General features: G+C 37.1%; 1 protein-coding gene across 3 annotated transcripts in view; it reads left to right on the forward strand.

The window, feature by feature from the left end:
• Nucleotides 1-27839, forward strand: part of LOC131692498 (dnaJ homolog subfamily B member 6) — a 407140-nt gene that overhangs the window by 214380 nt on the left and 164921 nt on the right. For all 3 annotated transcript variants that reach the window (XM_058979580.1, XM_058979583.1, XM_058979582.1), the window contains one exon: nucleotides 7406-7485. The gene's annotated coding sequence lies outside the window, so the exon portion shown is untranslated. The remainder of the gene's footprint in view (nucleotides 1-7405; nucleotides 7486-27839) is intronic.

Consider the following 27839-nt stretch of genomic DNA (forward strand, 5'->3'; position numbering starts at 1 on the left):
TTATCGTTTTTCACCGATTTCTGTAGTGGTGGGATAACACACGATTAGTCTGTGATGCCTCTACAGATCATTCCGTGAAATACGATCTCGAGACCTTAATACATGTACAGCGCAACGCGAAGCATTCTGGAAACGTGCATAATGCCCTGAAAAGGTTTCTACCTGAGGCGCGCGTCTCGAGCCGAGAGCGTCCCATGGCGGCCAGGACATCGCTTCGAACAATGGACTATAGAAACTTTTTTGATACGCGGATGAAAAAACCCGTTTAACACAATATAGTACACACTTATACCTTTCAATAAATGCAAAGAAAAAAATCAAATTTTTGAAAACTTTGAATGAAAGCCTCCTAAGGGACACTCAAGCACCTTTTGTAGAAACACTAAATACACCGGATTCTTTTGTTGCACTCATTTTTTTGCACGATTTTGCAAAATAATATTAATTTTATGTATAAATTACCTATTTCGATATACCTTCTCAATAATACAATTATCCCGTGAAAAAAAAAACCGTGCGAAAAAATCCGTGCTACTTCGAGAAACCGTGTAAATAAAATCCGTGTTATTTCGAGAAATCGCGCAAAAAAACCGAGTGATTTGAGAAACCGTGAAGAATATTTTTTTCAATAGATAGGCAGCTTAAAATAAATGGAATTGAATATTTTCAATGCACTTGGGAGTTTGCCAATGTGTCTAAATCGTGCATTTTTCTGTTTTAAAAAGAGTTTTTAATCGAAATAATAGTTATGGAAGTTGCAATTTAATAATGTTCGACAGTTTAAATGCACAAGGTTGTCCCCCAATGTGCTAAGATAATAGTAGTTCTCGACATTTTAAATGCACAAGATGGTCCACCAATGCATCAAAATGGTACTTTTTAACATCTCAGGAAAAAGTTTTTAATTACAATTCAAGTCACAGATAATGGATGCTTTGGCTCGATTCGAAATGTAATTGAAATTTCGAATAAAGCAGACGGCTGAAATGTGCTTTGTGGCGCAGTGATTGACGCAATACAGTTTTTTTGGACTGCAACTGTGACTTTCAACGTTTATCAATTTGAGTTCACCAAAGTTTTTCCATAAATTTTGTTCCAGCCTAAATGTCTTTTATCTGGTCTCAAGCTATATGCAGTTGTAAAACAATAATTTATGAAATGATAAATGCACAAAGGGTTCGCCAAAGTGTGGGGATTAAAGATTAAATCGGATTGTTGGTCTCCGTGAGCAGAGGCAAATATTTCTCAAGTATTTAATAAAGGGGGGTTATTTCTGTGGAACTTAAAAATATTGTCAGTCTTCTAGCATATTTTCTTAGTGTAGATCATAACAACTACCAATAACGACTAGAACAGAGATTAAAAATTTCTGATATAATATCGAAAAGAAATCTAGGCACAGTTGTAGTAAATAAAGTATTCGCGAGTATGTCCCATACTGTTAGCATCGATAGTCGATTGGTCCGCTTCAAACCTAAAAGACGGAAAAGATTTAGATATAGATCGATAACTCAAACATTGGACAAACTAGGAGTAGACAAACTAGAGGACATCACATTTTTCGAAACACACTTGCGTAAAATTTTCTCTTCCTCCCGAAGACCGGTGGTTACTTGACAGACAGTCGCCGAAAGATCTATCTAGCTGTACTAGTTCATTTTAAAAGTTCAAAAATGTTACAAAATCGAAAATCGGCTGAAAATAACAACGTGATTAATTTCGTTGTGCTGAAATTCCTAGAAAATGTTTATTTTTGCTATAAATAAAGATTTTGCGTATACAACATTATTTTGTATCGCATTTCCTATACTAGATCATTTAAAAAGTTCAAATTCACTGTAGCACCGTGTGATCTACAACAACTAAACGAACTCTAAATAGTTGGCACATTTTACTATTGACTTTCAACTGACAATAACTTCTTTTGACGAACTGAATGAAGAAACGAGTGTTCATTAAAAAAAAAACTCCTCGAAACATTGAAAAAACTTCTATTTGGCACATTGAAGACCCCCTTGTAGATTGAAAAAGTTCAACACTATTTATTATCAAATACCATAACCAAATACCTGTTGATAAAAAAAATCTTTCACAGATTTTTTTTGCACGGTTTCTCGAAATAGCACGATTTTTTTACACCGTTTTTTTCAAAATAACACGGATTTTTTTACACGGTTTCTTCAAATAACACGGATTTTTTTCGCACGATTTCTCAAAATAGCACTGATTTTTTTACATGGTTTCTCGAAATAGCACGGATTTTTTTGCACGGTTTCTCGAAATAACACGGATTTTTTTTGCACGGTTTTTTTTTGTTGCACGGGACGTATCCCCCGTGCAAAAAAAAAAGAATTCGGTGTACTAAATATAAGCTGATCATGATTCCAGAGCCCCCTCCTATTGTTAGCGCCTTTGGCGGGGGCAACTCGGCCAAGAGCACATTACGGCCCTGATGCTATCCACCATTTTTCTAAACGATATTCCTTTCAATCCAATGAGTTTGTTGATCAAAGTTATCCCAAAATTGGGAAAAGAAAAATAATTAGGCCTATTGGTGGAATACTGAAAAAATAGAATATAATTCAATCTCATCTATAATAATAACAATATCTCATAATAATCAAATAGTCTAATATTTAATACTCTCTAATATCTATTTAAAACAAATAAATATTTTTTGCCTCTCTCAAAAGAAAGGTATTTTCTCGGAGATGGCTGAACCGATTTTCACAAACTGCAAAGGTGCAACGTTCCCATAGGCTGCTATTGAATTTCTAATGGATCCGACTTCCGGTTCCGGAATTACAGGATGATGAGTACGATCACGCAGAAAATGTCGATTTTAATAAATTCTGCAATGAATGTATAATGGTGAAAATTTTTCCAAAATGTGACCACAACTGCTTCGATTTGTAGTACTAGGTCACTAACAGCCATTCAAAGTCTTTTTGGTCACATTGGCCACCATCATCGGTTCCGGAAGCCCCGGCGGAAGTATCCAAATTCAGAATAACAGTCACATCGGTTTCTCGGAGATGGCTAAACCGAATCAACCAAACTTAGTCTCAAATGAAAGATGTTGCGTCCCCGTAAATGGCTATTAATATTTATCCCGAACCGACTTCCGGTTCCGAAGTTACTGGTTGTGGCGTGCGATCACATAGCAAATTGTGATTCAAACCGATACTCCGATGAAAGCAAAAAAGGTAAAAATTTCGCTAAAATGTCTCTCAAACAACTTAAATTTGCAGTTCTAGGTCACCGACGGCCAACCAAACTTTCGTTGACTACATTGACCACCATAGACGGTTCCGGAAGTACCCGGGAAAAGCGGCCATCTTTCAAAACTAGCAAACTCATATCAGTTTCTCGCAAATGGTTATGTCGATTTTCACAAACTTAGTCCCAAATGATAGCTATAGTATCCCCACAGATGTCTATAAAATTTCGCACGGATCGCTTTTATGGTTCCAGAAATATAGACTGTACCGTCTGGTCACATATGAAATTCCCATATAACCCGGAACTCAAAATTTTTTTCAAGGGAGGGACCCCATGAAATTTCAGAAATCGAATTTGTATTTTTGATGCCAAACATCTTTAAAATGCATGAAACGTCGAGATTTTATGTTATCACGAAAAATTTTTTTTTATAAAGTTCGACTTTTTGGAACTGCCGATTTCGCACCTTTTTCAGTTCAATATTACCGTGGCTATTTTTTCTTTTGCAAAATTTTAGAACTCGAATAGTGCTTTCTTTTCTTGTATATTTGTCATGTCATGTATAATAATAGAATATAATATAATATATGCATTTGAAAGCTTTTAATGAATATAAACAACGCAAACATTCTTGTGTTCATGATTGAGAAAGGCACAATTGCACCGCTAGGTGGATTAAAACAGGTTTTAAATATTTATTTCAATTAAATATGAATAAAAGTTAAATTGACTTCGTCATGGTACAGCGACCGCGTTGAGATGAGACTACAACAACTGCGTTCTGACACCGATTAATTATTATCACCATAAATCAGTGCATCTGATACTGTCCGCTGCCATCGTGCAACGTTAATAAGACAGTAATTATTTTTATTTTATTTTGATGAGGTCGCAAGATTTGACCGACATGCATTATCAATCTTCCTGGCATTTAGTCAGTCTTTTGCGTTAAATTCATTGAATACAAACATTACCGAGCAAAGCTCAATTGAAGAGCACGTAGCTGTTCTTCTGAGTAAGGTACTTTTTCTTCTTGCTAGTTTTTCAGCAACGTGACGTGTATGTCGTAGAAACTAAATGCAATAACATGGTGGCCCTTATGCCGCTTATTTTTGGATGGCCGAGGTTCGATCTAGACCCAAACAAAAACCAATACATTCCACCTTCCCTCTATCGGTCAGACAATGCGATATATTCGATTACTCACGCATAGTGATCTATTTGCCGTCACGTAGTGTCCAATTTCCGTCAGTAAGGTGCTAAGTACTGAATTTACACAAGGAGAAAGTTTGATTGCGCGCGAACGTGCTTGCGCGGGCTTCCAAAAGTTTAGTTTTGTTTACGAGTTGCCGTTTCCAACAGTGCCATCACACCATTCCAAATTACTCGTCAGTTTTGTTCATTAGTTCATTATTGATTAAGTTCATCGTTGCCCCAAACACACAAAATCTACAGTCTGATTTATCATTCTGTAGTCGGTTTTGAAATAATGTTCTTGCTTTTATTAAAATAATTTCTACGAAATATTAGCGAAGGTTCACATTTCTCTACCAATTTATGAGAAAGGTCGAAAAAATAACTGTCAAAATTAACTTTCAGCAAAAATTCCAGACGTCCCGATACACGCAGAACACTGATCACATCTACTCAGACTTCTTCATTAAACCCTTAATTAAATTCTCCGCTAAGTAAAAACTTTTTCTGCACTGATTTTCTGGCACACGCTCCACAATCCTACCGTAATTGGGGTCAACGATTTCCTTTTCAATTTCTAGTTCCGTCGACTGGTCATCGTGACCAATTCTTATCGAACATTCCGAATCATCGAAACCCACGGTAGGTACCCAGTGGCGTCCAATATTCGAGCATGCTAATCACGAACCTAAGGGACCGTTCATAAACCACGTAGACCGAAATTTGAGAATTTCCAACCCCCCCTCCCCCCTAGTAGACCTGAGTAGACTTTAAACAACCCCCCCCCTCCCCCGGCCAAAAGTCTACGTAGACTTTTAATTTTTAATTTAATTTCTTATTCGCAGGAAATGTGAATTTAGCAAGAAGCACATTATAATGTTCAATTAAAAATTGGCGTACAGATTTATTTCAAGTTTTTTAAATATTAAAGAATGGTTTTTCACATGGTTTTTTGTCTATGATTGATCAAATCAATTAATACCGATTCAAGGTGCTTTCCAACGTTTGTGTAGCGGAATACTTCTTTTCAAGGTTAGTCACTCAAATATATATTGCTATAACTAGCTTAAATTTTGGCCGAAGTGCGACCTACACCAACAATGCAGAATTGCTAAACACTTTTTGAGCCTTACTGGTGCATTCAAAATTGTTAAATTATAAGAAACAATTACAAATTAATACTGTCGATGTGTACTATCATCTAGACTAAAATAATAAACCAAACATGCACACAAATTTAACTTTTCGTGAACAAATTTCAATATTTCTAAGATAATAAGATAATATAAATTGCCTTATTTGATTAACTGAACGAAGCTATTTAAATCTTCCCAAAAATATTTATATTTCTTATGTAATTAATAGCCGTATCACCTTTGAGTATTGTCGAAAAGTATCAAAGTTTAACTCCGAATATTTTCGAAGATAAATATATTTAGTAGAACCGATTTGCACGGAGTTGCATAGGGTCAAGACGTAAAATTTAACGGGTGTTTAAATATTTTGAAATCAGTGTAAATGATTGCAGGAGAAACTGATTAACTCGAGTAAACACTTTGTTGTAGAAATTTAACTACACTGCTGCTTTAACCACCGAAATTAATATATAAAAAATAAAAAAATTAATTTACTTATTGTTAAAAATCGGGTGTTTTGTTGTTACAATGCTTAACTTTGACCATTTTTTAACTTTTTATGGTTCATGCATTTAATGGTCCATAACTAGTGGTGTCTCAGATGATTTCACAGTCAAAATCTTCCGTCGAGAGGAATTTTGGGCGATCGTCTTTAGAACTGTCAATTTGTATTATTCTTGCATCAAAACTATATCAAAATATACGCAAGAAACAACAACGTGTGAGGTTGTCCAAAAAAATCGTGGGTTCTGGGTTGAGTGGTCACTTAACGAGTAGTTACCTCAATAGTGTGCTAGCTTTGAAGTTTCTGCATAAATACAGAATAGACCGATATTTTGAATACAACTCTCTTTAAATCCCATTCATAATTAGTAATACGAGAATAACAAAAAAATAAAAATCTACGTAGACTTTTTCAAAAACCCCCCCTCCCCCCTCGTAGACAAACGTAGACTTTTACCAGACCCCCCCGTCCCCCTATGAGTATACGTGGTTTATGAACGGCCCCTAACTCCAACAACAGTACACCGCATCACGGCTACCCGCTTTTTCACACCGTCGAATGAGACCATTGACCATTTGAACAGCCCTCCCCCATCCCGCGTATTTCAGCGCGTCTCATCTCACGTTGTTGTTGTACTTCAAACTGTGTGTTGATCTAGATCCGAAGTCGAAACCGACGAAGCGCGTAAATGAAAACTTCAATTGCTGCCTGGGTCCTCTCGCGTGTGTCGGCTGTCGAACAGTCGGGTCACCGTCTCTCGTCATGCCTATCGAAACAACCAGATCGCGTTAATTGTTTGTATACCTATTACGGAACCCCCCGCCCCTAACTACCGGCACACACCGCGTGCAGCTCTCTAGGTTAATATCTGTGTGTGTATGTATGCGCGCTATTGGCTGCCGCGATGATTTAATCTAATTCACGCGTTTCGCGCCAGGCGCTATAATACCTTCGTGTAAATAAATGAATGTTTATCGAAACCGACTGTTTAAAAGTTTAATTAATTCAGTTGCATCAATTATGACGCATACGGTACGTGCCATTTGAACTGGGAAGGTAAAGGAAAGTGTGACATAATTCGCCTTGGTAACTGAAGGTTTTTTTCACTGAATAACTAACAAAAGGGACTGTTCTGCGTTCTTTACGAGTCCAGATGGGTTCATGCTGCTGGAAGGTAATTAAACGGAACGGTCACATTTTAGCCCTAATCCCCAGATGGCGTTTCGATGCTGCGGCGTCACACAGAACACGGTTCTTTCTTTTTACTCAATCGCTTTTGAATTCCACTGTGAAGATAAAAGTAAGTGCAGGATATTAATCGTGGTTTTATTCTCCTTTTTTATTTCAGGATTAAATAGCAGCTCGTTTTAAAAGTGACCGTAGTATAACGTAGTGGATTCAGGCAGATGATTTATCCCGTTGAATAAGGTAAGCTGTTTGTTTAGAGACTAGTATTCGCAAGATTGGAAAATAAGCATAACCACAAATTTATTGTAGAGCTTAGATTGAAAGTATGGTTTATTCATTCATTATGTTATATTTGTCATTATCAAACATAGTCAAGTGACACAAACAAAATAGAAAGGCTATGATACAAGAAATACTTTTGTGTTTCAAACAACAAATAAACAGCAAACAAAAATACTTTTATTAATACATCAATAGAACGCGAACAAAAACTAAATTCCCAGAAACTTCATCTACTTTCACTTTCTCTCCACACACACACAGTGTGCAGCGGAAAAAGGGAAAAACTAACTGTCCGTAATTATCTTAATGATTGCTTGTACCCGACTGAACTGATAAGACGCGAGACTACCCCAAGGCCTCCTATCGCTGTACCAGATATCGCACGTCATTCAACATCGTACCACATTTCATCACGATATCTCGCTAGTATTCACTTTACTCACCATACAATCTGCTCGCTGTGTCAGCCATCCTCAACACGCAGCAATGAAGTAATTAGACTAACCGTACCCGGTTGTGTACAACTGACAGTCGCGAGACTCCACAACGGAAAGTCACACTATTTACATATAATGGTACATCACCACCCCGTTCGATTTGTGTGGGGGTGAAATCGCGATGTTTTTTTTCACCACCCTCCATGGTCGATGAGGGGTGCCCATGTGTGCTTCTTTCCAACACCAGTATCCGGTCCGAGATAGTTGTCCTTCAAATTAGACAGGCCAGCAGATATACATCTCTAATTTTATGATTTAGTTAACCACACATGGCGACAGTCGTCGCCATGTGTGGTTAAAAAAAAATGGGGGAAATTGATTGCTTAGTTTGTCCATAGACGTCATGGTTGATATGATATCCTGAATGAATTGGTTTTATTGGTATCATGTTGTCGATTCCGTTCGAAGAAAAAATAATCATCGAGTCTGATCATTTCTAAGAACTCAACTTGACATGTGATATGTATAAGTGCTTTTCAACCTGTTCCGTATTAAGTATCGTTATTGAAATTGCTAACTATCGTGATTTGTGTATTTATTTGTTTATTTATTTTCTTGTTTTCTCTTTATTTGTTTATTTATTATTTTTTCTTTATTCATTTTCTTTGTTTTTTCCTTCATTTATTAATTTGTCTTGTTTTCTCTTCAATTATTTATTATGCATTATATTATTTATTTGCAAACTTCAACCTACACGGTGAATGACGTGCTATTAGTTTTTAAACGGTGTTTTATACGAAATCAACACGGTTTTACGAACATTATTAATTTTTTACGGTAGCCTCAAAACTCTTCCTGTATCTTAACAAGTCAGTCTTTAATTGATTCGCAGCTTTTTCCACAGCTTCTTCCACAGCTTCCAGCTTGTCACATCAGAATCAAAGGTAAACTACTGCAGACCTTTCGTACCGAAACTTTCGACAATACCAACTGCAGTTGTGCGAAATCTCAAATTCAGTTGCCTATTTCTACGTGAATTTACCGAAACCAGCATTCAGTTTCAACGCTTCCCTTATTACTTTCAAGCTAACTGAAGTTTTATGTAGAATCAGTAAATTAAATATTAATTCATTCATCAAGCAAAGCATTTATTATATTATTTTTGGATCATAAGTGAACTGTCTGGTGTATTTTTGCTCGATAATTCCATTCAGAGCCAGCATAGAAACAAAATTCGCTGCACCAAACGAATGAGTGACGGGGCAAACAAATGAAACATTTCAATGCGGGCATAAATTGAATTTTGTTGCTCTTTCAAGCTTACCCGGGATGTCAGCATATCTGTCAGCTTTGCTTAATAGACCTTGATGGGAATCACTAAAACCAAAAAAAAAAAAATGGCATATGACCAGACAGCATGCTCGACGTCGTGATTTACGTTAGGACAGCACAAGATCTTTGCCAAAAGCGTGTGATAAAACATTCACAGTATATATTATTTGCAGCTGGGATGTTTTATGATGAGCCAAGACCTTCATTTTGGTGGTATAGTTACAGTGATTAATCTCCCTTGATGTGAGCTTTTCTACAGATTTTTTATTCAGTTCGTTTATTTCGTAGGCACAAATGTGGTAACTTGACGGTGCCAATCTTTTTTTTTACATTTTAAATATCCTAAAACTAAGAGTTTACAATCTTTAAATATATTTTTAAATTAGGAGTGAAAATGGTACAGCTATCTTAAAACTAGAAAGTTCTTTTATGATAATTTTTACAGCTATTCCAAAACTAGGAATCCAATTTGATATACAATAGGGGTAACGAAATTTTTTTAATGAAGATTTTTATAGCTATCATAAAACTAAGATTACAGTTTGATATACAAAAGGGAGAACAAGTGTTTACGAGTAATTTACAAGATGGGGAAGGATAGATTTTTTATGAAAAAAAAATTACAGCTATCTTAAAGCTAGAAATACAGAATATAACTTTCACTTTAGTAACGGAGGCTTATGCTTGGTCAAGATATTCAGAGGGGGGCTTATTTCCAACATCGATGTAGCATTAATTATATCAGGGACAGGGGAGAGAAGGCCGACATGATGGCGGGGAAAGATGAACAAAACTTGCAAACGGGAAATCAGCGACATGAATTAGAGCCTCAGGCTCCCAAGGCCTCGAAAACTGGGTTGGCGGGTGTCATAAATTGGGATATTTATCGTTTTTATAAAAATGTAAAGGGCCAGTGATCACGATTTGCCAGCATATTCCGAACTGGGACAATGAGTGGTTTACCTTGGACCCGAAGGAAATTTTTTTAAACTGAGACCTGGCATCACAATACTCGGTGCATACCCAGACAACGTGCTCGATGTCGTGGTAGCCCTCGTCACAAGCACATAGACTACTCACTGCAAGCCCAATACGTCGCGAATGTGCGTCCACCGTATAGTACTTGGACATACGCCGGAACATTACACGAATGAAAACCCGACCCGCATCCATCCCCTCAACCAAGATTTCGTCGATACTTTCGGAATAATAGAATATAGCCATCTTCCAAGTTCCCCATTGTTTCACGAGGTTTGCCAGCTGTTGAGTGTCCTCTGACGACAGATACTAAAATCATTGAAGCAAATTGGATTTTTGTAATCTGATAAGATTTTACGCGGGGACTCTGCTTTTGGGCTTCATCGCACGCTGAGGCTGTCCGAAATGATGAAGTAGTGATCTGTGGGCAAAGTGTCGATGATCCCAAGAGTATACTGAATAGCAACTAATTCCGCAACGTATACTGAAGCAAGATCATTGAGCTTGAATGAAGCGGTGACATTACCATTGAAGATACCGAGGCCAGTAGACTCATCGAGATGTCATCTGTCAGTGTAAAACATTTAGTCTCAATCGACTTCTCGGGATTTATCATAAAATGTATGGAGTTCACTTGCGGGCGTATATGATCCGGGATTTCACGAATTTCTTTTTTCATAAATGTGTCGAAGAATACAGTTCAATCACCAACGAGTTCAAGATGTCATATCGGATGGCAATTGATATGAGAGTTCCCAAAATCGATTTATCAACGGGTAAACACCGACCAGCACTTCGAGATTCCTCGTGTGGGTCGAGTGCATGCAACCCAAGGTAATGCGCAAGAAACGATACTGGATTCTCTCCAGTTTGACGAAGTGTATATTCGCAGCGGAGCGGAAACAGAAACACCCGTACTCCATCACCGATAATATCGTTGTTTGGTATAATCTTATCAGGCCTCCTGGGTGGGCACCCCATCAGAGAAAATTTATCCTTTGTTGGCATTTCTATTTCAGATATCTAGTGTGACATCCCCAAGTAGCTTTACAATCGAATCAGATTCTAGTTGCGCCGGCTCACGCTTCCTAGAAAAGACAACAAACTCAGTTTTCTCCGTGGAAAACTCGATACCCAACTGAAGAGCCCAAGCAGTCACATTGTCCAAAGTATCTTGCAACGGTCCTTGCAAATCGACAGCTTTGGGCCTTGTAACAGAGGCCTGTCCGTTTTCTGCAAGTTGTCTTTGCATTCAAGAATTGTCAAAACAATCGTCAATGTCATTCACGAAAAAATTTGTGTGGAGCCCTGGGAAAGATCCATGTAGCTAAATCGCGATGTTGTTAAATCGCCATGCGAAAAATGCATGTACTTTAGCAAAAAGTTATTTGAAATCGGCGAAAGATGCAGGTACAGCTTCTCTGACAGAACGTTGACAGAAACTAAGTCAAAAGCCCTCTTAATATCCAAGAAAACTGATGCCATCTACTCTTTGCTAGTATAGGCCTGTAGATAGCAACGCAACGTTTGTCCCTTTGCCCTAGCGGAAGCTGGCAGCAAACCATTTTCTTCAACCCAATTGTCGAGGCGAAACAAGATTATTTTCTCGTACAACTTCCGGATACAGGAAAGTTTTTCAATTGGCCGGCACAAGTTATGGTCGGAGGCTGGTTTTCCTGGTTTTGGAATAGCGTTGACCTTCACTTGTCTCCCGTCATAAGGGATAATGTTATTTTCAAGGAACTTGGTAAATAAATTCAACAAGCGCCTTTTCGCAGTGTCAGGCAGGTTCGTCAGCAAGTTCAATTTGTTTCTGTCTAATCCTGGGGCATTATTGTGGCACGATAAGAGAGAAAGTGAGAACTCTACCGTCGAAAACTGTGTTTCGTTCGCGGTTTCGTGAGAAAACGCGGCGCGGTACGTTTTCTGTACCGGGACAGAGTTCGGACAGATCTTCTTGGCAAAATCGAATACGTCGAGCCGTATCCCAATGAGTGCTCATCGCTGTTTCTCTCGTTAATCCATCGACGAACCGATGCCAATAACTGCGTTTTTGGACTACAATTTATCTCTTCATTCGCGTTTCTAACGACGCGCACTATCGGTAGCAGGTAACCCATCGTAAGACTTCTCCGCGTACAGTTCTGAGCACAATTTGTCCCACCACGGAGTGGGAGACCGTCCGTGGGTATTCGCGTTGGTGGTTTAGTTTGAGCTTTATTCGCGCTGTCGACAATCCAGTCACGGGACGGGACATCGTGCAGAGTCTCCCAGCTCTAAATGCACTTTTTAGTCTTTTTGACGCAAGAATCATGCCCAAGTTCTTCTCTGCATTTACAGAATCGTTGTTGCATTGTTGCCACAATATGTGGCTGTATGGACTACCGGTTTACAATTAGTGCAGTTCGTGGCCCACGGTACAAACAGGCGAACCTTATCTAGGAGGACGTAGTTAGGAAGAGAAGAACTGGCGAAGGTCACGGGAAACCAGTTTGATAGAGAATACGTTGTACTCTGAGTATCCGCTGTTTTCGCTGAATTCAACTGTTTGAATTCCCATATCTTCACCTGTTGAAGTGAAGGGTTCTTGAAGTAGCCAACCCCGTGCTCTAATCGTTCTTCGCGTTTTAGACCCGTTTCGGAGAAGACCCCGTAGATCTCCACGGCCTTGGCAGGTATGCAGCACAACAGTACTGCACAAGTCGCTTGCAGCAAGCAATGTTGTTCGCACCCGAACTATGTGGGTTGCAGTCGAATACTGCGCTGTCTGGCCCCGAGAAAGTTCCAATAAACTGACTACTTTGTACCCATTTCGAAAATACACCACCCAAAGCACAGACCCAGCTGATTGGAGATCATATTGTTTAATTCGAAGTATATGATCAAGGTTCCGAAAATGGCAACCACAGGCGAATTTTTTTTTGTTAAATTTTGCGTCAAACTATTTTTTTCCATTTGTATATAACCTCTAATATTTAACAAGATGAATTATGAGCGCAGAAAAAAATTCCATTTTTTTTTTTCATTTATAAAAGTTTGTTGATGCTTCTTGCATGACCTGAAAATGACTGAAAGACCGTAAGGGGATAAAAAGGTAAACAAAATCCATATTTTCAACTTTTTGGCTGGAACCCCACTTTTCCATCGTAGTCTAATTTAAATTTGATGATATTGCTTGAAAATTTAAGATGAATGTGGAAAAATGCTTTTTTAGTTGTAAATTAATGAAAAACAAATAACTTGTAACGTGACAGATCAAAAATTCGAAAAAAAATTGTGAACCACACCAACAGTTTGCATACAATGTCTAACCTACATTTTTGCTCACTACTTGGAGTCTACTTTTTGAAACTGTATTGTGAAAACTATATAGTTTTATTCATTTTTGAGAAAACACAGTTGATCTTATGTAACCTGACAGATGTTTTCTGCTATAAAGCAATTGTATCAAGTTTGATTCAATTACGTCAAAAATGGTGACCATCTTCGATTCTGATGAAACTTCTTACGTTTCATCTATATTGGAGACTAAGTATTTCGCATTGTTAAGCAATGTTTATTGAACAGTAATATTTAAAAAGGGCGTATGAGATCTTCAATACGCTACATTCAAAATATATTGTTCGAAAATCGCCATTTGTACAGCAAAACTTTATGGTAGCGAGTTTAATTCTTCTCTGCGAATATTTTTTGGGGAAATATTTCAAAAAGAAAAGACAAAAAAGTTGAAAAATACATTTACAAAAAACAATTTTTTTGTTAACGTAAGCCTAAAAATGAAGAAACAGTGATTGCATTATTAAGAAGTTATTATTAAGAAAGCATTTTTCACAACAACTTTAAGTATGCTTCTAAATTTCCTAATACAGTCATAAATAAAATTTTGTTATGCACTATTAATACTAAATATCATTTCGAAGCAAAATGTTCTTAAGTAAAATTTTCCAAAATATTTTTTAATAAGGTACTCACAAATACCTAACTCAAAAAAACATAACGCGTTTAAAATTTAATAGGTTTGAAATATAACTGCATTGTGGAGAAAATAACAATAAATGATTTTATAACAAAAACTTGAAACATATTTTAAAAATCTTTTAACTTTTAATTTTAATGCAATTTTTTTCTGCAAATAATTTAGTTATAGAATGACCTTCAAAATGTTTTTACAATTTTAAATGCTCATGAAAGATTGTCCTTCAAAATGCAAATGTTTTTAAGTTATTTTAGATTTTCTTTCGACATAAAGTGTTACTTCATGAAATTACGACCTTTTCATAAGTTATTCACGTTTGCTAATCAAAACCAATATGTTTTTCAAAATAAACATGAAATTTCCCTGTAATACTTAGTTCCCAGATCAAGGATAATTTATGTACGACTGTCTCGATATCCTTGCTTCAATAAAAACACAGAACTGTAACGTGGCAGATTCTGGTTGTAACGTGACAGATCATTAAAAATACTCCATAAAATCGAAAACAAAAATTCTTCGCCAAAACTATATTTCAAACTCTTCTTTGATTTCCAAACTTTAACTTAAAACTGTGTTCACTAAAATTTGGGGGCCAACGGAACAGACTTTTTCAATTTAATCGGGCAACCTCCAAACTCACTGCGAAAATTGTGTAACGTGACAGACGTATAAAAATGACAATAAAGCGAAAAACATTCATGATAGAAAATAATTTTCTCTAGAAAAAATGCGCGACTTAGTAACCTTAATAATATGCAATTGTGATATAATCCGATTTTATCGTTTTTTCAGACTTATCTTGTGAAATATGCGTAAACTTGTAACGTGACAGGTAGAAGCCTTGACCATATGAGGATTTACAGATGGACCCTAAGGGGCATCAGCAACTCCCATGTACATATCGGGGGGTTGGGACAGAAACAGAAAAAATATATACTTATCTTCTGATACTTGCTGCGTGTCACACACGTTACATACGATATTTTTTATAAATGATGTGGCAGAGAGGAAGAAAATGGGTTAAATAGCGAGAAAATGTCTTAAAATCGATTTTCAGAAGGAAAACCAGTAATGGAAAAGAATGATATTGTCTCGTAAAAATTAATCATGGGTAGTAAAAAAACCGAAGTTACAACAGAAAACTATAAAGTATAAGTCGTACAGAATTTCATAACATTTAAGAAATTATAATTATTTTTTATTTCAGTTTACTACTGCAGGCTCGTAGTTTACGGGAGCACGTCGTTTGGCATAAGTTCGTTTGGCATAAGTTCATTTGGCATAATGTTCATTTGGCATAACAGCAGGTGACACATGCTTTCGTTTGGCATAATGTTCATTTGGCATAATGGTCATTTGGTATAATGGTCATTTGGCATAATGGTCGTTTGGCATAATGGTAATTTGGCATAATGGTCGTTTGGCATAATTTAAAATATCCATTGAAATCTCTTATATTTAATGTTGACGCCTAATGTGGCTACGCCACATCGCTTTAAGTATGGTAGTTAAACTATTTGATAGCCCCTATGTTTGAGTAACTCGAGCAAACGAGTGAGTTGCTGGTGAGAGGTAGCCACTTCTGACGGCGGGTCGATGACCACCTCGGCCCCTTGGTCTCGGTTATGCGATATTTCCAAGGGCTATTTGGTATATTGATTCAAAGAACTGCTCATGTTTGAAAGAAGGAATGAACTCCTAAGTTTGAGCAAACTAGTGGATCACCAGTTTACTTGCGAGCGCTATTTGGCATACACATTCAAAGAACTGCTCATGTCTTAAAGAAGGAATCAATCCTTGTTTCTGGCAACGTGTATGTTTGCCAGAAGGTTGATTCCTTCTTTCAGTCATGAGCTGTTCTTTAAATTTGCATACCAAATGGCCCTCGCAAGTAAACTGGTGATATACTCGTTTGCCCGTTTTACCCAAAATTAGGAGTTGACTCCTTCTTTCAAAAATGACCAGCTCTTTTAATCTGCATGTTTAATAAGTTCGCTAGCAAAATGTTGATTTACTTGTTTGCCCGGATTACTTAAACATAAGGGTTGATTCTTTCAAATATGAGCAGTTATTTGAACCTATATACCAATTAACCCTTGGCATTGTCGCATAACTGAGACCAAGGATCCGAAGCGAGATCCGCCTGGTTCCGATGGTGTGTCGGCGGCCCCTCGCGAGCAAACCTGTGATCCACTCGTTTGCCCGGATTACTCAAACATAGGGGCTATCAACTAGTTCAAGTCCGACGGAGCGGAGCGATGTCGGACAGCACCGGGTTTAAAGCGATGTGGCGTAGCCATATTAGGCGTCAACGACTAGTAACAGAAAATTCAACGCATTTTTTAAATTATGCCAAACGACCATTATGCCAAATGACCATTATACCAAACGACCATTATGCCAAATGACTATTATGCCAAATGACCATTATGCCAAATGAACATTATGCCAAACGAACGTATGTGTCACCTACTGTTATACCAAATGAATATTATGCCAAATGAACTTATGCCAAATGAACTTATGCCAAACGAACTTATGCCAAACGACGTGCTCCCGTAGTTTACCATGTACGTTTTGCGCGCAAACAGACGGAAATCGCTATTTTGAAGCCGCCATTTTGAATTTCACTCAGATACTAATTTTTACGAAGTCTTGAATAATAAACATACTCAACCATCAACACCGAAAGTTTTATGCCTTTTGATAAGTTTACAAACAAAATAACAAACTTTGTCTTTTTTATACAAAAAAAAATAACCTCCCCTTCTCGAGCAAACGAAATGTCCGTAATACCCCATGATCATGGTCCGATTTCACCCCCACTGTTTTGGGTGTTTTGATAGTGTTTCCAATGAAAACCATTTTTTAAACCCATGAAAACACCATTAACATGGCCCTGTAGATTTCTTTAAAAGCCATATTTTGATGTACTCATAGATTATTGCGACCATTTTATGGTATTTTCGTGGTTGTGAAACTTAGCACGGACCATATTGATGATCTTTTTAAGGGATTGTATGGTGTCTGAGCCCATAAGAATTGTCTCGGGTTAGCTCTTTTTTAGCATCTGAACCTTACACTCAAAATTAAACATTAGAATCAAAACACGCGCAAACACACTACAGCTCGCGCGAATATGTAAACGGCACACGGTTATTCAAAAAAAAATGAAACTATACACGCGAAGTTATATACAAACGACACACAAACCTCCACGCATTCAAACCTGTTGACATACAAACCCTCGTACCTGCGCGATAATGCAAACCTGTTCACAAACGCAAACATGCAATCGCGATTATCCACGCCACCTGCGTCCGCGATCTCGCAAAGATAAAAGCGCCCGGGTGGTTAGCTCAACATGTGAGCCCTTTCGCATTGATAAACGCAATCTCAAGTGCGAACATATAAACGCTCGTTCCCACACGATCATGTAATCTCCACCTCCCCACATGTAAAGCGTACATTCAAAATCACAGCCACGATCACGAATCGCTGCAATTGTCCCTTAAGCAGAGTTTTAGTGGACGATAGTTCCCGTCTCGCATGCAATTGTAGTAAGTAATTCTAACAGGGAGCATTTCCGAGGATCAAGTTCCACTGCTCTAGTTGGACTTCTCTAAAAACTTACCTCCATAACACATTTGTGGAATTTCCGCTTACGGTTTCATCAGGCTTTACAGTTATTTTGGGAACTAGAAATAGCACAATTGCAGGGATAATTCTACTACTCTGCTGACAGTAAATAGTAAATAGTATTTTACCAATATTTGAATATAATTTTTGATCTCTCAGTTTCAGAAAAAGGTAGACCTTCTTTGAACAACTGTTACGTTCGTAATTCATCAAAAATAGCTCAAATTGACATGATTTTTAGTACTGCATGGTTTGATTGTTGGATATCTTCCAACTAAAAATTGTAGATAGATTTAGATTAGATTTCAGTTTCAGTATAAAAGAAACGGTGACAGTTAGTTTAACTGAAACGATTAAACAATAGTTAATACTTTGCGTACATGTGGAAAGCAGACCTCAAACTCTTGTTATTTTGTGTCTTGCACAATAAGTCATGTGAGAGGGGCTTACCTTCTAATCTACGGTCCACAAGCAGCTCACATCAAACTAACAAAAAAATATTTACATTTTGTAATCTAAATTTTAATTTAAATTCTTCGACAAGTTTGTGATGAAGCATTTGTAAACGAATTTCAAGACACTTTACTGTCTATGAAGCCAGTCCCATAAAGATAGGAAATTCCATAGAAAACGGGGCAAATATGCGATCATGGGTAGTGTATACCTCATCGAAGGGAACGGGCATAGCGTAGTTGGTAAATCAATTGTCTAGGGTTAGAGATTTTTTCCAAAGAGATTTTTCTAACTCCAAAAGAGACGTAAGGTTAAAACTTCTATAATAAATAAACTCATCGATCTACAAATAATAATCTTAATGTTATGAAAGTACTAATTTACAGTTAAAAAACTTTTAATTACACTTCTAATTGGCCATTTTTGTATGTCCTAGAATAATTATATATTACCTTACACGTAGCTCACCTACACATTTAACTAACCCTAAAAAGAGGCGAATAACACTGAGGTTAAAACCTCCATAATCAAAAAAAATGACCTTTCACATAGATTTAAGTATGGTTTCAAGATTCTTGAAAGCAGTGCCGAAACCCTTGCTCTAAAAATCTCCCGAAACTGAAGGTCAAAAACCCGCAACGAAATTATAGCACAAGGGCTTTGTACCTACCGTATCATCTCCTTCCACTAGAAAGATGATTGCTGCTCCTTTACACAATCTCGGTCAACTTTCAAAATAGATGTCATCAGCAGTGGCGCTACAATTCAACTCGGCAAAGGACGGGCTACCACAATCCTTGGCCCAGTTTTCCTCGCAGCAGCGCACGGTCACACCGTTTCCGACTGATTCATTTCCGTTTAGCTGTTTTGGGCACACGCCAGCTAGCGTGCCTCTTTCGTTTGCAGTAAAACATGGCGCTGCACTTTTTTTTTCAACCAAATTACCCAGTTTGTAATGGCAGCGTAATGCCCCGCGCCGAACGTACGTACGTACGTACGAACGAACGACTCGAAGCGATGGTCATTTTGCAAGCGGTTGCTCTATCGGGGCCAGTTCCATCGTTGCTCGCCTGCCAGACAGATAGCGTGAGTTTGTACTTCCTCCCAGAAGGCCTGGATGTATATTTGTGTACACGAGATTGTATTCTGCAATGTACCATTCACCACCGCCTGGTAAGTAATTACCTAGTCGTTTGGTAGACACGCATGAGAACGCACCTAGTTTGCAGCTGGCCACAGTTCTGCTTCAACCCTCTAATGCCAAAATGTCTTGGGACTTTAAGAAGCATGTTTAAGAAAAAAAAATCGTATAAAATATGGTAAACAAAAAAAGGAATTGGTTGGATGAGATTGTTGACAGACAAACTTATTTTGAAATGGACAGTTGAGGGTTGAATCAAAGTCACAAGATTAGGTTAATACGAGTTTGGCACGAAACCTAGCGGATTCGTGCGTTCTAAAATGCTAATTCCTGGGGGTTGGTCAGACAATGGATTTCGCATTTCCACACTTTCGTTCATTTAGTTCAAAATTTAAAAAGCGTGATCTAGTTAGCTCAATTCGGTAGCATGCATTCCATCTTATAATCTGCGATAATGAGCATGGTTTGTGCGGTAACTTCACTTACTTCAGACTTTCAAAAACGATTGAATAAAACATTACCCATGGAACCCCGTGCAACAGTGGCTTAGAATAGAAAGTAAGCTGGTATTTTGACTTTTTAATTATTAGTAGTAGCTTAGATGAATATATTAGCGAAAGTTTTCGTTTACATAAACATTAGCTTGAATGGTTTTTTGGCAAGATCCAAAAATTATCTTTTTATGGGTTCGAAATAAAGCGGTGCGATTTCAGGAGAGGGCTCCTGCCCGAAAATATTTAACTTGTTGAGAAATTTTAAATTAGTTTCTAATTTATGGTTTTGTAATAAACTGAAAATAGCAATTTTTCTAAATTTTAATTGATCTTAGAAATTTCCCATCAAACGTGTATTCCACAGTAGTCAAAAAATCATGAGAACATAGCAGAGACATAAATACAAACATTTTGTTTCCTACTGAAGAAACACCTACTGGTTGAATAGTGCAGGCACGTGACTGTCCCTAGAGCCTCCAGATCATTAGCAGTTCTTTGTTAAACCTTAAACTAGAGGTTGAAATATGCACTCATTTCAACTACAAGCAGTGCATTGCACATCTTCTTCCTGTTTAGACAGGGACATAATTTTTCATCGTTTAAGAAATTGTGAAAAGTTTCTGACAATGGAATATTGCAGCTCGATGATTTCGCAGCTTCGAACCAGGTGATAAACTAAAAGTACGGGGAAACAATCAATATATTATAACACAGCACTTATTTCGCAACATGTATGCTGCATTTTTGTTTCGGAAACATTAGCCATACGTCAATTTTATTTTAGACGCCAAAATATCATCTCTATCACGCCGAAAATTTTTTGGGTCAGATGCAACCTTGTCGCGAAAAGTTAGACAACAGAAAATGGTGGAATTTCGTCTATTATTGTTCACGAGTGGGGAAATTTTAAACTCTGCTTTAAACTGGTTTTTTCGACTGATTTTCATTGTGTGACGAGATTGTTTTTTCAATTAGCTGTTTTTTCTTCTTTGTAACATGCTCTATTCGCTGATATTTCATTTTTTATTAGATAAATGACTTCTATGACAATCTATTAGATATTCTCCTTCTTCACGACATGAGCTGTTCGTAGAGAATTCCTTCGCTCATCCAATATACTGTTGATATATTTACTTCATCTTAATTTTTTGTGTCCATTGATGCATTTGTTTTGCCTTCTTTTTTCTTCGTCTTGTATCTCATTAGCCTTTCTAGGCATTCGAACATTTCATGCATTCAATTACTTGTTGTCGTCGGTCTTTGATCATGATCGAATGTATTAACATTAGATTTTTGGCTGCTTTTTAATTTTTATTGTACGATCTTTCAGCTTTCGAGTTTTTATTATACCTATTTTTTCAGTTTCTAAATCGCGAATAAGTTTTAGAAATATGGAATTTATTGGTTTCCGAATTCTTTTTCCTGATTCTTAGCCTTATATATGGATGATTACTTTTTTAAGGTTTGTTCAAGAATGCGCGTATTGTTTATATTGCATGATCCCATTCTCCGCTAGAGACTATCGAAATAAACTTGTTTTTTCTCAGCATTTTTTCTGTTTACGACATGATGACATGACATGACGACAGACTGTGGTGTATTACACATCGAAACCGACTTAATCCACCTAACAGTGAGATGGGACATTTCTTACACATATCTCTGTTGGATTATTCATTAGTTTGCACAACTCATGCCAAGCAATCACCCATGAACACAGCTTTTGGATTTGCACAAAATCAATAAAACGAATGAAATTAAAAGTATATAATAAAGCAAAAAAGTCAAAAAAAGTTGTCAAATTCATAATATTAGTAGAAAGATTATATTAAATCAAATTAATAAAATAGATCAAATCAGTTCATCTCATTAAATGAAAAATTATACATGTTTGAAAAAAGTTACAAAATTAGTAAAATAGATTCAAATAAGCCAAATTATCAAAAAGGAAAAAAGGAATAAAGTTAATAAATTGAATACAATGAGTAAAATGAATAAACTGCATTTAGCTAAATAAATTAATGAAATAAATTTAATGACTTAAAGTAAGTAATCGAATTAATGGATTTATTGAATTATATATTATAAATGTATAACATGAATAATAAATGAAATCAACTAAAATAATAAAACGTATGAAATAAATAATAATAACAAAACTATTAAAATTGATAAAATTAACCTCCAAAAAGGTAAAAGCTCTCAGAGGCCCGGCGAGTCAACATTCCTTTAATGAACTTGTAATTAGATAGAATGACAAAAGGAGGCTATCTTAGGTGCGATTCTTCTTGAAGTCACCATTTTAACTTGACTTTTAATGGTTAATAAAATAAACAATATTAATGATTTGAATAAAAATATTAAAATGATCAAGACGAATGAGGTGAATTAAATGAATTAAATGAATGAAAAGCATTAAATTATTTAAATTATATAAATTCATTAAACGAATTAAAATAATTTAATAATGTGTTGATGACTTGATGTATTAAATGAAACAATTTATTAATTGAAGTAATGATTTAAATTAAATTAATTTAAAAAATGTGGTGCATAAAACGAATTAATTAATTGAATTAATGCATTAAATTAATTGAAATAATAATAATAATAAAATCAATTAAATGAATAAAATAATAAAATGGTTAAAAGACAATATTAAATAAAATTAAGAACAGTAATAAAATTTATGAACTTAATAAAAATACTAAAATTATTGTAATTAATAAAATTAATGAAATGAACAATAATAATATAATGAATAAAAATGACATGATGAATAATGCGAATAAAATGAATTGAATGGCAATTCGTCCATAAAATAAATAAAACAAAAAGTAAACGATAGGAAAAAATGAAAGAAACGAATTAAATGAACTGAATGAAAATTAAAGCAAGAAAAGTAATAAAAATTATGAACTAAATAAAAATACTAAAATCATAGTAAGACAATATTAAATAAAATTAGAAACAGTAATAAAATTTACGAACATAATATAAATACTAAAATTATTGTACTTAATAAAATTAATACAATGAACAATAATAATGAAATGAATGGAAATGACACAATGAATAATACATATGAAATGAATTAAATTGATGAATTGAATAAAATAAATAAAACAAAAAATAAACGAAATGAAAAAATAATAAATGAATAAAATGAATGGTACGAATTAAATTAACTAAATGGGAAAAAATATCAAAATTTAAAAAAGCGTAATATGAATAACATAAATAATGTGATGATGTAGTGAACCCACTATCAGTGCAAGGGCTACGCCAGTGGCTGCAGTTGCTTTTAACAGCAGAGTTAAATGTTGCTAGCAAACAACTTTCAATTTATCATTGTATGAAGGGCCAAAAAGGGTTGGATCCATAAGCAGACGTTCATATGCGCATTTCAAAGGGACAAAGAATCTCCTTCCAGCAATAAAATCCAGATGTTTGAATAGCGGCATGTGCAATACTCGTTAAGGCACTGCCTGATAGTTTGTGTGAGAATAGCGCGTCAAACTTACCGTGCCATGACAGATAGGAATATCTACAATAACTACATAATTCCGAAGAATTAGGAAGTCCGTGCAGACATTATTATCTTCTGACTAGAGACAGGCAATTCACGTACTCTAAGTCATGACACAGTTTGTATGGTACCCTGATACACCATCCCTGCCCAAAAGATCAAATTAATAAATATCATGAAAATATGTATATAACAAATGTAATAAATGTTGTTCAAATAGCGAAAATAAAAAGTAATGAAATCCTTACAAAAAATAAAATGTAATTTTGAATATAATAAAAATTACATTACATCTACATTGATTAAACGTACTGTACTGAGGACGAATGACAATGCGTTTTCGCAGAACACCACGCGGAAACATAAACGACTCCGTACCTAATATAGCTGATCCACGGTACAACCGAAATGACAGTTGTCAACGATGTTCTCTACCGTGTATCTAATTCACGCAACATGAGCGACCTCTGCAATAACATAGCATAGCCCTATACCGATTGTACCCCCATACCTATTTGACCCTATTCTACTCTATACAAAATACAAAATCACGAAATTCTTATACGAAAAGGCCGCAAGTCAATAACCTCCGTATTTGGTTAAAGCACCACTTCTTGCTTCTGCGACTTACTCATCTCGACAGATCACCACAGCAAGATGATAGTAACAGTTTCTTTTGTTCTTTGTCTTTTTTGAAAAATTTCGGGAGGGGGGACTTTAGCCCTCTACCCCTCCTGTGACTACGTGGCCTGATCCTCAACGGCGTCGGGTGGTGTGAATGTTGCTGAACTACCTTCTTACTTGACCTTCGAGTGCAGTTCATCTCAAAGTGTTAACTACATTCAGGTTTTTTACGCGATTTTTGCGCGGTTTTTTAAGAGATTTTTTACGCGGATTTTCCAAATTAAGTCCTTTCAAATCCAAACAACTTAGAAGAATTTTGGTGATTTTTTTGTACGGATTCATCAATTAACAATTAACCTTTGTCTCCTACTCGTCAAGACTATACCGAAAATACCCATATTGATTGGATTGTAAGCGAATTTCGCTAAACCGGAAGTCGTTATCTTGGATTTCAAAATGGTGTCAAACATTAATTTCTGGTACCTGCTCGTCAAGATCATTCCGAAATGATGAGGAGCGGGCCATAAGGAGTCTTCCAGACCCGTCACTTCCATCTTTCCGAAAATCTTCTAAGTGCATTCACTTAATTTTTTTTTGCGAAAATCGTGTTAATTGCAAAATCCGTGCAAAAAAACTGCCAAAATTCTTCTAAGTTTTTTGCTTTTAAAAAGACTTAGAATTTTTATCGGGAAAAAGTCCAAGTCTTTTGCATTTAAAAAACATCCAACAATATTGTAAGTCATTTGCTGAGAGTATTTTTAGAGCGGATTTTCGAACTAACGCGTTTTTTTTATTTTGATTATAGAGGTTTTAACCTTAGGGTCATTCGCTTCTTTTCGGGTTAGAGAAATCTCTTTGGAAAAATCTCTAACCCTATGTGCAGGGTTGGTAATCGAACCCAGGTGAACTACGTACAAGGCAATCGATTCACCAACTACGCTATGCCTTTCTCCCAAACTAACGCGACTTTTTTACGCGGATTTTCGAATTAACGCCGTTTTTTACACGGGTTGTCCAATTAATACGGTTTTTACGCGGTACGTATCCCCCGCATAAACAAACCAGGGAACGTTAAAGAACACTATGCACATTCCTTGGGCTGACGCCCACGTACCAGTTCTGTAACCAGACAGCACACAACAGCAAGCCATGCGCCGAAACAATCAAAGATAACTCATCTACTACCACCAACACTAACAAACGACCTACGCTACAGGCAGCCTACCAAAACACAAAAGCCTGACAAACAATATTCAACGGTATCCCCAAGCCATCATCTAACCTATCTAGAGAAGTAATAAACAAAAAACAAAGACCAGCGTCACTCGAACACACAAAAAGCGCCAAACATCTAACAGCGAAAATCAAAGCGCTAGCGACGACGACATGGTTGCAAACACGAACGAGAAAGAAAGCAGACGGAACGAGTAGCAAGCAGCAAAAAGTTAGTCTGACCATTGCTCACCACTGAGAAAGAAATTTTCTTTATGTCCAGACGTATATTTTTAGGTCAATAAATTGTACTGAATGAAATTGGAATAATGACTTAGATATAATCATTTCCGTTGGCGGAATATAGGCGGAACCCCTAAGGAATCATAATTAATACAAATTCACAAAAAAGTTGTAACGTTTACTATCTTTCATATCAGAATGTGTAAACAACATAATAAAGCCAGCAAAAAATCAAGCTACCAAGTAACATCAAGTCGAAAGTTCGTGTTTGAAGCCAATCTTGATCCACGTTGACATGCTTTCTTTGATTTAACAAAAGCAATCTAACGATACTGTTTCAGGTTGCCATCAATTTCTCACACAACCGCTACAGACCTTAATCGAGTTGACACACATTCCTGCACTCTCTCTTTCTCTCTCGCCCCTCTAATGTTTCCGACGTGACACTCCGCGATGCATAACGTAATCTAAAAATCGTTAAGATTCCCGGTGAGCACCCAAAAAGCAGACAACAACCACCAACTCAGCTGTGGGCGAAAACTATTCCGAGAAAATTTGGACGATTTAATCAATTTTCCGCCTGGAACCTGACCGAGATGCCAAAAAAAAACTCGTCGATTACAGCAGACCACATCCTCGTCATCCTCGTAGTCGATCGGAGGGTTCGGCCCAAATTTAGGTCAAATGTTTCCATTTTCCCTCGGAGCGACACTGCTGTACTACATACAAACATTAGCAGCCGGTGCCACTCTAAGTGGCTTCCTCTGTAGTAGCCTCCGTCATTCCTCACTCATAGGCCAAGGTAGTGCCGATTTTCCCACCCGCACCTTTCTCCACAGGAAGAAAAAAAACGAGGACTCCAGTACAATGGTAGAATATCACGAAAGCAATATGCTGAGTTGTTTGTTGCGTCCGACACAAGCGGGACCACGAAAACCAGCGTTTCTGAAGGGTGAATGGTCTGTTCTTATACTTTTTAACGGATCTCATCCCCAGGGTGGACAGGGGATGCGCCCTTATGTTTTGCTCACAGGCTGGTTGGGGTTCGTGGCATGTGCGCCACGAGAAACGTTCAGTTGGAAAATATGCTTCCCATCTAGGTCAACTGTTATCTTCTGTTTGCTTGCTCGCTGTGCCGGCCGTTGCTTGTGATGCAATATTTATGGTGCAATGGCTTTGAAAAGGCGCTGCTGTCTATCGTTGAGGCTCTCGACTCGTCGACTGTCTTCTAAGTGGAATCCCGTGGGTGCCGGAAAAATGTGGAACACTTTGAGTAGGTTGGAGTTTCCCGGCTGAAAAATTTCTACTGGATGTTCAATTGAGGATAATGAGAATGAAATTGTTTCATGCTATCACTTTTATGCTTACGACAATGTACTCTAATCACGCAGCTGGATGTGGGGCTTTCTGGGTAGTCTCAAAACTTTTTTTATTTCAATTTAATTACTTCTCTACTTGCAATTTTCCTTACCTAATGAGTCATCAAATTGCTTACTGTCGTTGTTGTGTAACGTGAAACACCAGTAGGTAAGTTGTACTTATAGTTTCAACTGTATCGCGCGAGGAATGTTCACGCATATTACACCAGCTAGCTACCGGCACGGGGTGCCGCAAACCGGCACAACTTACCTAACGAAAACAGCCGCATTTCAGCAGCTAATAAAACGTCCAACACCTAGCAGCAAAGTGCGAGGAAAATTCCTTTTCGCTCTGCCAAATTAAAACAGCCAACTACTAACAGCATCATCATCATCACGCGAGATAATGTTTTCCACATTGGCGACCTTCGGGAGGAAACTTCCCGGAGGAAATGTCTGTGTTCGAGTTTACGAAAGCACCGTCTCCCCGAAGGCAAATCGTTGGTGTGGGAAAACATCAAATTGTTGCACCCCCCGAACACAAAATCGGCATACTGTAGAGCGAGAGGAGATATCAGAGAGGTGGGGAACTAAGTTGGTCATCGCCGGGTCCCGAAAATAGATTCCGAGTCGCGGTTCGTTGGAGTGAGCGCGGGAAGAATTGTTCTTTTTTTAGCTTGCCGCCGCCGTCTGGTAAAATTAGAACTGCGCGTGAAATTGCGATTTTTGGCCTCCCGATCGGTCTGTCCGTGTGTCTGTCTGTGTTTTGTTTATTTTCACCTTACTATTTACGATCGTGAAATGGAAGCGCTACTTCGGCAGGGTTTTTATTTAGTTCGAAAGTTCATCATCTGCCGGCAGCTAGTTGATATCGTGCGGACGCGGTGGGACTAGCG

The sequence above is a fragment of the Topomyia yanbarensis genome, chromosome 3, assembly GCF_030247195.1.
Source record: "Topomyia yanbarensis strain Yona2022 chromosome 3, ASM3024719v1, whole genome shotgun sequence".
Lineage (NCBI taxonomy): Eukaryota > Metazoa > Arthropoda > Insecta > Diptera > Culicidae > Topomyia > Topomyia yanbarensis.